The sequence below is a fragment of the Thermobia domestica genome, chromosome 3 (genome assembly GCF_964235325.1).
Source record: "Thermobia domestica chromosome 3, izTheDome1.hap1.1, whole genome shotgun sequence".
Taxonomy (NCBI): domain Eukaryota; kingdom Metazoa; phylum Arthropoda; class Insecta; order Zygentoma; family Lepismatidae; genus Thermobia; species Thermobia domestica.
The window spans coordinates 28,292,263-28,304,545 of NC_137456.1; the positions used below are offsets into that span (position 1 = coordinate 28,292,263).

General features: G+C 35.0%; 1 non-coding gene across 1 annotated transcript; it reads right to left on the reverse strand.

Annotated features, from left to right (window-relative positions):
* Positions 1–3,571: 3,571 nt before the first annotated feature.
* TRNAR-CCG (transfer RNA arginine (anticodon CCG)) lies at positions 3,572–3,643 on the reverse strand. The gene has a single exon. It is a non-coding gene; the product is annotated as a tRNA-Arg (tRNA).
* Between the last annotated feature and the right edge of the window lie 8,640 nt (positions 3,644–12,283).

Here is a 12,283-nt window from a genome sequence, read left to right on the forward strand (position 1 = left end):
ACATAGTGTTTGTGCTTTTCAGTGGACACCTAGGATAAGTTGTTTTGTGTTTTAAAATGATTCGTGTTTTATGCGCTGTAGTTTTTATGCCAAAATTCTCTCACATAGTGATAAGGTAAGGAACCAAGTTTATAGTTCCATTGAAAAGTTGTTTTCGTTATTTCTGAATATGATAGAGTTTGCAACACTGAACAGTTGAAAGATTCTACGTTTGCGTAATAATATCAGATGGAAACATACGTAGTTAGTGAAGAATAAAGAAAGAAAGAAATTAACAATTATTTGCGAAATACAATCACAACTGAAGTAGGGATCTGAAACAGAAGTTATTGTGCGTGAGGTATAGTAGCCAAGTGCACACCCAGAAAGTTTTGTTGAAAAGGGTCCAAAGTAGGGTCCAAGACACTTGTCAAATATTGCATCTACATTAAATATTTAAAGCAAAAGCCATCTGAATGGTATACATTCTTTAAATCAATCATAATTAAGATTTTCAATCTAAAAAAGAAAGAAAATCTGTTATTCAAGTTAAATTTTCTTAAAGAGCATTTTCTTTAACGCATTTAACAAACAGAACACTTATTACGTTGTCATCAATAAGAAGAAGCATGTCGTTTCACTTTGCGCTGTTGATTGTTCATATGCAAACACAAGCGATGTTTGCATATAGAGAACTTATTAATGTGTTTGTTTGCCATATTGCATATTATTGTTTGCGTATATTGATTTGTTTGTAAGTAGTAGCCTGTAGTACAAACTCCGTTGCTGTTGTAACAGAACGGGGATTGGAGTGGTTATATGACTTTCGTGAAGTTGGTCCCTCATAGGAGCACTAATGATCTCTTCTAGTGCAATCTTTAGTGCTTCTTAGAGCACCAACTCCCAACATTAGTGCTTCAATAGTTTGAACGCTAGAAGCCAGAAACTTTGGGGCGCTAAATTTACGTTAGCCCCTTCCAGAAAGCGCTAACGATGAAACGTAGTCTATTAGATAGTGCATCGTTAGTACTTGTAGAAAACTGCACTAGAAAAGATCGTTAGTGCTTCGTTTGCAGTAGAAAAGATTATTAGTGCTTTGGAGTTTGGCGGGAATTTGACTCAATGAAAAATTCTCCATGTATTTCTTATGGGAGTTTAGTGACATATGATTGGCCATATCTACACTAATAGTGAAGCACTAACGAAACTATTAGTGTTTTCTAGAAGCACTATCGGTTACACTAGGTTTCATCGTTAGTGTTTTAATTTTTTGCTTCTTGTGCCCAAACTATTGAAGCACTAATGTTGGGAGTTGACACTCTAAGAAGCACTAACGATTGCACTAGAAGACATCATTAGTGCTCCTATGGAGACGGCAACTTCACGGAGGTGGTTATATGTGTCTGTAAACAAAAGGGCAATACTTTATGTTGTTCAGGAAAAGAAGGAAAGAACATTGATTATGGCATTACTTGGGAAGAAAGTGTTCTATTAACCTATAAGGCGCAGTGGCTCAGTGGTAGAGCGTTCACCTCCGGTGCTTGGGGTCCATGGTTTGATCCCAGCTCGCGCTGCGTGGACTTTGTGGTGGACAAAGTGCTCGTGGTTTTTCTCGGTGTTCTCCCGTTTCCTCCCACTTTCTTCATTCTACCATTTCACTCATCTCTCATCATCACCGTCTCCTTTAGCCTAACCGGCATAATCGTGGGACGTAAAACTTAAAGATTTCATTTTAGCCTACTAAGGATATCATAGAACAGTAATGGGTAAAGTACGGCCCGGGGACCAGATGCGGTCTCCTCAAAAGTACTATCCAGCCCGCAGCATAATTCCTAATCTTACGAATAAAAGAGAGAAGAATTAATAAAAATAAACGATTATGGATAATTGTCTTCTTTCCTAATTTTTATGATCAGATCACAGATAAATTTTTTAACTTAATAATTTCCCTTTCGATCCTCGATTATTTTGATTACATTAACTAATCCTTCCATTGACCGTTAGCAGAGGTCGCTAATCTTTAGAAACTTGTAAACGTAGGAGGTTTTCACTTTTTCTAAACGTCATATTGCAGTTCATTTTTCCTAAATGTCATATTCCAACAATTACCTGGGACTACCGAACTGAGCGCTGTGTGTAGTGTTACAGTGTAACAAATTGGTATGGAGAAAGTCCAGGTCTGATTGTCCGTCCAATATGAAAACCAATTGGGAATACTCCAAGAGTACTCTCGTAAATCCCGGCGGGACATGAAAGGGACATGTACCCCCAATCGTAGAACTGGGGAACTGTCCCCTCCAATAATCTACTTTGAGATGTGTTTTTTGCGGAGAAATGTAATTTGTATCCGACTGCCACAAAGGAAAGTGAGATGAAATTGATGTCCTGTACTGTATAATATACAACAGGTTCACCTCAGAAATCAGATTCATCTACCATAATATAAGTCTCATCACCCCAAGAACAAGCCTCAAATCTGCTCCCTCCCAATGTTAAAGACAACTCCGCTCCCCTGATCCTTCACAGCATTGTTTTTCCACTTCATAAATAATTTTGAACATAGCTTAAAAAATTATGAGAACCGTCTTACCAGTTCCCCCTCCAATGTTGCAGACAGATTTGCGCCCCTGTCCAAGAGCATTGACAGAAGAACTTAAAAGAATTATTTTTTCTTATTAACTTATACAGGCTTTATACCAATTGTTCTAGGTACTTTATTAATAGACTCATTAAACAATTCTTATCTTTGAGTACTAAATTTTTCAAAATGTTTTCTTTATGAGTTCTGTAAAAAAGTTCTAGGATAAGGTGTTTTACGAAGACACATGCTCAAAACGGTGGGCTCGAAATCGAAAAATTCGCAAAATATCATCTCTCTATCACGCGTCCCGAAATATGGCTCCTTAAATCTCTCGAAATCCGGTCTTTTTTGGTCAATATCTGGGGAACGGTAGCCAGTTGGCCAGAAATAACACACACACACACACACACACATACAGACTAAGAATTCAGTAACGAACTTTTTAAGTTCGTTGACAAGAAATACGGGGTGTCCGAAAATATTTTACCCTTTTTATTTTTATTTTTATTAAGTGCTCAGTGAGTGGAGAGAGGTGTCAGTGATAAGGATTGCCATTAAATACTTTAAGTTTTGATTGAAATACCCGCCGTTCCAAAGACCACAACTTTTTCAAGATGGCGCCCACACAACAACATTAAAGCATTTTGTGCTGTGAAATACACAAAGACAACGTTCGTTATCACAGTTCAATGTTTCTTTCAGCCACAGTTTGGGGTCGATCGATCTGACAAAAACTTCATTAAGCATTAGCGTACACAGCTCATGAAGACAGGTTGTTTATGAGAGGGCAAAAAGGCTCACAGAAGCCTTTGGTGCCATTACAAGAGACTTATTGATTCAAACATGGCAGGGAAAAATGAAATGAAATCTTTAAGTTTTACGTCCCACGGTTATGCCGGTTAGGCAGTGATGATGAGAATGAGTGAAATGGTGGAATGGAGAAAGTGGGAGGAAACGGGAGAACCCCGAGAAAACCCACGAGCACGGTGTTTGACCACCACAAAGTCCACACGGCGCGAGCTGGGATCGAACCAGGGACTCCAAGCACCGGAGGTTAACGCTCTACCACTGAGCTACCGCGCCCCCCAAACATGGCAGGAAATTGACTATCGACCAGATATATACCAGGTCACGAAGGACGCCTATACTGATATTACCTTCCCTTTGGTATATAAAGGTATATTTTGGTATATCAAGGGGCCCGAGAATATTTTTTTTTGAAAAGGATGCATTCCTTTTTAGACATCCTATATATTCATAATATCGTACCCTATAACGAAACTTGGAAAGAGTTCTATTAGAAGCAGGCTGACCGATGAGAATTTAACTTCATTTCAACTCAAACTATATTATGAGGAACTTCTCGAAATGCGTTCAGAATTGAATCAATTGTTTGACAAATTTGACTTTACTTGCCCACGAATCTCTATTTTCGGCACAATGAAAAGAAAAATGTTTTCTGCCCTGCACTTGTCGGATTCCTATTGGTTTTTTACATTTCAGTATTCCTTAGGGACGCTTTCTATACATCACACAATTCGGGTTTGCCTTGAAATCGCTGAAATTACTGTTGCAGATACTATGAAAATCATAAAATGAAGATAATTTTTTTTTCCTGACAAGTCGCGCTTCTCAAACGACTGATTCAATTTCATTCATCACATTCTCTTTTATAATATTTCAATGCTCTTTAAGTATTACAAGAATTTTGAATGAAAAATACATTCATGGTGTTTTAAATAATCATATTGGTCTAGTTAAAATTATTCCTTTTGTTCTTTGGTTCCATCCTAGAAAAAAACGTTCATCACTGTGATCGAATATATTATGGAAGGAGAAAGAGGAAGGGAAACAGAAATTAATAATACTAATGGATGATATTAACGTCTTGGACCAAAATAAGGATGTCAGCGCAGAACAATAGTACTGAATAAAAGTTTTTAAATTTGATTATGATATTTAGAAATAACATAATATTAAGAAATAACAGCACAAGTGCTGTTAAATTTGTGTTGTCCCTATAAGTATGATCGTAAACATTTCAGCATAGACAACCTATCGTTAACATAACGTATCGGAACAACATGGCGGAAGCTAATACAGTATAAATAGTGTCAGAATGCGTGCGAGAAAAAGTGGTGCTATATAAACAAATAAAGTTATACTGAAGATTTACTTTGCAGTAGTAAAGAGTGAATATGTTTCTTAATCTAGAGCAGGAGATTCGTTGGCAGGAAACGAATGTGAGATAAGTGGAGCATTTTTAAAAAAAAAAAAACATAGTGTGACTTAGCACTGTGTTTCACAAATTCCACGTATTGTCCTTCTTAAAGCGGTACTATGTTAGAAATTTACTATATTATTGAAATGATAAAGTAAATTCTTTGTTGGGATACTATTTTCCAAGATTAAGGACGCTATTTGCGCCACTGAATAACTGAATAATGATACGATAGTTATTTACAATGAGTAGCATCATTTCAGATTTTGCTAGAGTGGTAGGCTAGATGCCAGGAATTTTTATTACTGCAGGGTATCCCAATAAAATCTCCCACATTGTAAAGGCTAATAAACAAAAAAAAAAGTTAAGAAAAAATCAGGGCTTATATTTTGTACTTATATTTACGAAAAAAAGACGAGAATACTTTTTAAATGACAGGACAAAAACTTTCCGAAAATTGAGACGAGGCCGGAAAGAATTCCTCGAGAATTCAGACGAGAGATGACTTTTACAAAATTTATAACACGAGATGAGAAAACCGTCTCTCTCTTAAAACTACAAATTCGGGCCTAGGAGTGACAAAACATTAAATCCGACTCTTCTCCAGAGGTCTTGAGTTTATATCCCATCAGGGATGCAAAGTATGTTTTTGTTAGGAGTAGGAAATTAGTTAACAGAAATAGCTTAGAAGTGTTTAGAAAATAATAAGGCACCAGCTAAAAAAAAAAAAAGAAGAAAAGAGATGTTTATTTTGCTAGGTGCAGTTTAGTTATTGATTTGAAAAACAGAGTAAAGTTTAGGTTGTTGAATTATGAATGTAGAAAAAGTTTAGTTGGTTTGAAGAAGAGATATTAGAGTTTAATAGACTTGTGAAATGTTAATAATTGGGAAGTATGATGTTATGACAGAATTTAAAGTGTACCATTTGTGGAAACAAATAAAGAGTAGTAGAAGTTTATAAGTACAGAAGATTGGTTATTGTTAGCACGTTATGAGTTGAAATTTGGTGTTATCTTAAAAGTTAAAAGTGATTAAAACCACTTAACCTAAGAGAATTGGCTGAACTAAACCAAGGAAGTTTTGGGCTTGTGTATAGCCCGCTTCCTCCAGTTCTTTGTCACCGGAACTGGAAGAATCACTACTATTACCGGTACTACTACTACTAATAATAATAATATCGAGAACAGAACCCAACCAACCCCTGCGGGGCTTCTATCCCGTTCCTACTACTACTACTACAACTACTACTATTGCTAACTACTACTACTACTACTATTGCTACTAACTACTACTACTACTAATACTAATACTACCTATTGCTACTAACTACTACTACTACTATTGCTACTAACTACTACTACTACTACTACTACTACTACTACTATTGCTTCTAACTACCACTACTACTACTACTAAAGCTACTAACTACTACTACTACTACTATTGCTTCTAACTACCACTACTACTACTACTATTGCTACTAACTACTATACTACTCATATTAAAGCTTCCTTATCACAAGATTTACATCTTAAATTTTTATAACATGCGATTCCGATTCATTGTGAACTAAAATGAAACGTTAGAATCACTATGATTCTTCAAAAATCACTGGGGGAGCAGGCTATACTCAATCCAAGTTTTGTACTAGCAGTTTTAAAGAAACTTTCCACTACAAATAAATTTATTATAGTTTAACAATCAGAGGAAATTTTCAATAAACTGACAGTTAAAGTGAGAGTGTTCCATTTACAATCATGTTATTTCGTGTGACTGCTAATTCTTGGTAAATATGAAGTTGTAAGATTCTTTTCTTTTTAAAAAATAAAAGTGGCTGAGCGCGCCCCTTTGGAGTGTGGGGTCCCTGGTACGATAATAGTTTCCATCAACATTCTTTTCTTATTTCTAGCGTCTTGCTGTACGTACAGCTCATACGTAGTGCAAAACCACACTCTCTAGGTGCCAGTATATTCCCTACACTACTGTATACTTGTGCTACAGATGAATCTCGTCGTTAGCTGCATGGTGTTTCCTACTGTCGGCTGCTTAAAAATAAGTTCCCGTTTTTGGATCGAAAGATCCAGTATGTATCAATTAAAAATTTTCTTATATGCCTTACATCAAACAACTACATATAGTGAAGTGAAACGCAAACTATCATTAAACTCAGTCTGATGTGCTTATTGTAAAAAAAAAAAAAAAAAAAAAAAAAAAGTCGATTTAGGTGCCGTTCAAAAATTTTCAGGGCCCCTGATTCAAAAACTTCAATACATTTCAATAAAAAATTTTCTTGTATGCCTTATATCTGGATAACTATATATATAGTGTAGCCAAACCTAAACTATCAGTTAACTCAGTGTGATGAGTTTATTCCGTAAAAGAATACGAAAACTCGATTTAGGGCTGTTAAAAACTTTTGTGGCTCCTGATCCAAAAACTCCAATATTTCAATCAAAACTTTTCTTATATGCCTTACATCAAACAACTACATATAGTGTAGTGAAACGCAAACTATCATTAAACTCAGTATGATGTGCTTATTCAAAAAAAAAAAAAAAAAAATTCGATTTAGGTGCCGTTCAAAAATTTTCAGGGCCCCTGATTCAAAAACTTCAATACATTTCAATAAAAATTTTTCTTGTATGCCTTATATCTGGATAACTATATATATAGTGTAGCCAAACCTAAACTATCAGTTAACTCAGTGTGAGGAGTTTATTCCGTAAAAAGTACGAAAACTCGATTTAGGGGCTGTTAAAAAACTTTTGTGGCTCCTGATCCAAAAACTCCAATATATTTCAATCAAAACTTTTCTTATATGCCTTACATCAAACAACTACATATAGCGTAGTGAAACGCAAACTATTATTAAATTCAGTATGATGTGCTTATTCCAAAAAGAAAAAAAAACTCGATTTAGGTGCCGTTCAAAAATTTTCAGGGCCCCTGATTCTAAAAGTTCAATACATTTCAATAAAAAATTTTCTTGTATGCCTTATATCTGGATAACTATATATATAGTGTAGCCAAACCCAAAGTATCACTCAACTCAGCATGATGGGTTTATTCCGTAAAAACTACGAAAACTCGATTTATTGGTCGTTCAAAAATTTTGTGGCCCCTGATCTAAAATCTAATTATATGCAAAGATCGCAATCTTTTGATGCAGTTTTTTGATCATTCCTAAAATTCTTGTCCAATAGTACGTTAACCTACTGTACTGCTGATCAATATGTATATTCTCAAACTCAGGACTAGGTTCAATTTATCCTTGTACTTCCCGTAAATGACGCCCCTGAAGCAGTACTTAAAGTTTATCACCAGCTGTTATTCTTTTGCTTAATTTAACATAAACATGTCTCACTCTAAAGAGTGAATTGGTTTTTCCTGGAAACGGTTATTGATGTCTTTATGCATGATTCAACACGCACAGTTAGTATCAATAATTGCGTGTCAGAATATCCTCCACTGCAGTATAACAATAAACAAATAAATAAATAAATAACAGTAGTTTACGTAATGTCATTAAGTATGTCTTCGAATAAAGACGCTCACGAGAATGTACTAATTGATACGTCAATTTACTGCATATTATTTTAATGATTAATCAATAAATGAAAAACAAGTTACGAAGGTTTACTTCATAGCTGCTCAATTTGTACAGTTAGCAACAAAAGTATCCAGCTTTTCTTTACATGGTCTTTGCAATAATGCCAGAGTTTGAGTACAGTTTTTATTAGTTGGTTCGAGTTTAATAGCCCCCTTTTGCTCGACGCCCTCTGATCTAGTGGCTAACGAGGGCCTGGTGTACTTGGTTCCGGGTTCTATTGGATTGAAAGGATAACGGTGATTCCATTTCCACTTGAAATTATAAATCCTAGTCTCACATCGTCTCGGTGCTAAAAAGAGGACACTAACTTAACTAAACAAAAATACAGTAATGAGCCTTTCAAGCACGAAAGATATATCAAGGATCAATCGTTTAACTATGATCCGCCAGTTTTCCCTTTTTGTTCTTTTGACCAATCCTTGTCTTTGAGCCCTACCAGGTGTCTTATAATAATAATATTATTATTATTATTATTATTATTATTATTATTATTATTATTATTATTATTATTATTATTATTATTATTATTATTATTATTATTATTTATATTTTCAGGTCATTTTTCATACATTTCTCAGGTTATACAATTGTCCTTGAAGAGTGGCCGTAGGGTTCAACTGATCTTAACTAAATTTAAAAGACCATCTCCTAACTGCAATGACGCTTATGCCGATTTTGGTTCAAATCGGCAAAACTGTTTCTGAGAAATAACCGTTTACGTTGATTTCACGCTTTTTCCTTCGAGCTTAATCTACCTTTGCCCTATTTGAAAGACCTCTTAAATAAGTTATCGATGACTTTTGTGGCACTCGTAGTCCCTTCTCTATTCTGAACTTATAATTCTTTCTTAGCTGAGCCTTAGTATTCGTTTCCTTTTGTTCTTTCTTCCCAATCTTGTACTGTTTATTTTTTTCTTAACTGAGTCTTTGTACTCGTTTCCTTTTCTTGTTTCTTCCCTACATCTTGTACTGTTTAATTCTTCCTTATTTAAGCCTTAGTACTCGTTTCTTTTTTTTTCTTTCTTCCCTACATCTTGTATTGTTTAATTCTTCTTTATTTAAGCCTTAGTACTCGTTTCTTTTTTTTTCTTTCTTCCTACATCTTGTACTGTTTAATTCCTTTTTCAATTTTGACCTTCCAATTAGTATTTTTCCTTCCATCATTCCGTCCATAGCAAACGGCCTTATTCTTGATGACTCATTCTGCGTCAATGTGGCCCCGCGTAGCGTAGTCGCTAGCGGTTTGATTCCCGGTGGGGTCACTCGGTCGAAAAAGTGTAACACGCTTTTTCAGGCCAGCCACGCTGAATGAGGTTTTCCTGGGTTTTCCTCATTCACGCCAGGCAAATGCCGGGGTGGTACCTAACTTATAGGTCCCAGGCCGCTTCCTTCCTCCCCTTTCCCCGGATAGTGTGCTCGCCGAGGGACATCATCCCTCAAACATGGCCTTAGATGCGGAAAGCCCAGAAATCTAAATAATAAATCCTAAATCATTCTGTGTCAAATCAGCCTCTCTCTTCTTTCAAAAATTGTCTTCATTATGATTCATTTTCTTTCTGCCCACATTTTTAATATTTTTTCATTTGATATCTTATACATCCATCTAATTAACAACATTCTTCTGTAGCACTACATTTCGAAAACTTGCATTCTTTGCTTTTTCTTCCACATCCATACAATACCTTGCTCTGTGCCTTTTTTTCTTTTTCAGTTCTCTATCGATATTTCCGGTTACAAGCTGATAGTTTCCTTTAAATCTCTTCTTTGCCTGAACTGTTCTGAATTTTACGCCTTATATGCACCTATTGTCGATGTTGTTTTACTTCAGTAGCACAATTTTACCCAAACACATGATAAAATATATTGAATACATAATCACCTCATTGAAAACCTAAACAGCAAAAGATATATCTATCTACAGATATGTATACTGTATATATATTACTGTATACTGTATATATACTGTATACTGTATATATATACTGTATATATGTATACCCTCAAAAATACGCACTCGAATTTCAACACCTTGGAGTAGATAGTTAACGTATCAAAGGTCCAAGTAACGAATACTATATGATATATCGTAACATTTTGTAGAATTGTATGTTTCCAGAAAATAGTGTCCAATTGAATCGATCTTCCTAAAAACGGACATATTCTATGTAAATATAATAGAATATATTCCCTATTCCCTTTGAAAAATAACTTATTCAATTATATATGAGTATATACACTTAAATGTCAAATTCGAGCACGCATAGTCACGAGATGAAAGATACAAGTAGGTATGATTCTTGTACGTATTTTATAGGATTTTGAACCTCTTTAGAAAAGTTTGTACTCCTCTGCCTTTCGATCTTAAAGTCCCTAAAATCGCTAGACATTTATGCAATCTGTAAACATTAAATGTATTGAAGTTTGCATACTTGCGTTATTCACAAATTAATGTGTTTTTGCATTAAAAATATAATAAAAATAAGACGTTAATTTAAGAGTCAATAATCATCAGATCTAAGACGAGAGTAGCTACGAATGGTGTACTTCAAAACAGTTTACTTACCACCATCCATATTCACAGAAATCTTTCTTCAAAATCATTCGCACAAGCGTGAACTTGGAGTTGAAATTGTAGATCTAAGATTATTGTGCAAATTGCGTACGTTTGTTTCAAAATAAAACTTATACATTTCATACATTTTTCATGCATTTTTCACCCACGTACAAAACTGTACGAGATATGTACAGTCTGCAGCAAAAAACCTGCATCATGAGCATGTAAGTTAATTGTGAAACGACGAAGTCTTTTGCTCCAAAATAAGTGTGCAGGGGAGAACGCCGAGGTTTCTCCTGTCGTGATTCGTGCCACTTAGACGTTATGTTGATTCCCAGCGCTGTTAGGCGTAGTTTCACAAGAAACTTACATGCTCATCTTGCAGGACTATACAACAATCTCAAATACATAGACCTTTATCGGTTGACAGTGCACCTCAAGATGACATTTGGGTGTGTAATTTTGAAGGCACTTTCTCGAAATAACATGAATGTACAAAATGTTTTAAAGTTGTACAAAATTGTGCGTGATCTCAGCTCACAATAACCTCAGCTATTTAGATCGTTGAACTGTTGACCGTGCACTCCAACTTCATGTTTGAGTATACATTTTTGAAATATGTTTTTCGAAATATAGAGGTAAACAACATTTTTAAAAAGTATACACAATTCTAAAAGAAAAGAAGTATATCAGTGTTCTTCCTTTATAGTAAAACGGTTGTCTTTTCGATGTTCCATACAGTTACATTGTAGGAGTGTGTCTCCTTGAAACTTCACGTATCTCCTTAAGTGTTATTTATCTTCTCAGTAACAAGAACCAATCCAGTACGAACCACGCATCATATTACTAGAAAGTGCCCTTAACACCAAACATTACCTGTACAATTTGATATTATATGCATATGAAAATAATGTATTTCAATTGACTTTCGACATGGTAAATCTTAGCTTCCGTTTCGAGAACCAAAGTCGTTTGCAAAAGCACGAAATTTCAGCTGTACCTTGTTTCTTACCTATCTTTTCATGGTTATTCCAAGCTCTCTTAAGGCGTTTATAAATGACACATCCAGCTGTTTCATAGTACTGGTCAAGAAATATTCTTTTTGTTAAGCTTTCTTATTTTCCACAAACCATCTGGTTTTAAATAGGGAACGATAATTGTGTGTCATTAAAATGAAGGCTCTCTTGTAGGACTACATCACTTTAATTTCCCGTTTCTTGACAGCATTAGAGACCAAGTATTCAATAAAAAGTTTCACGTAGATACATTCTAAACCAGCTTAAAATATTTGTAGAATAACAAAGTTTGTCCTATCTTTTAAACAATACAACAGATATTA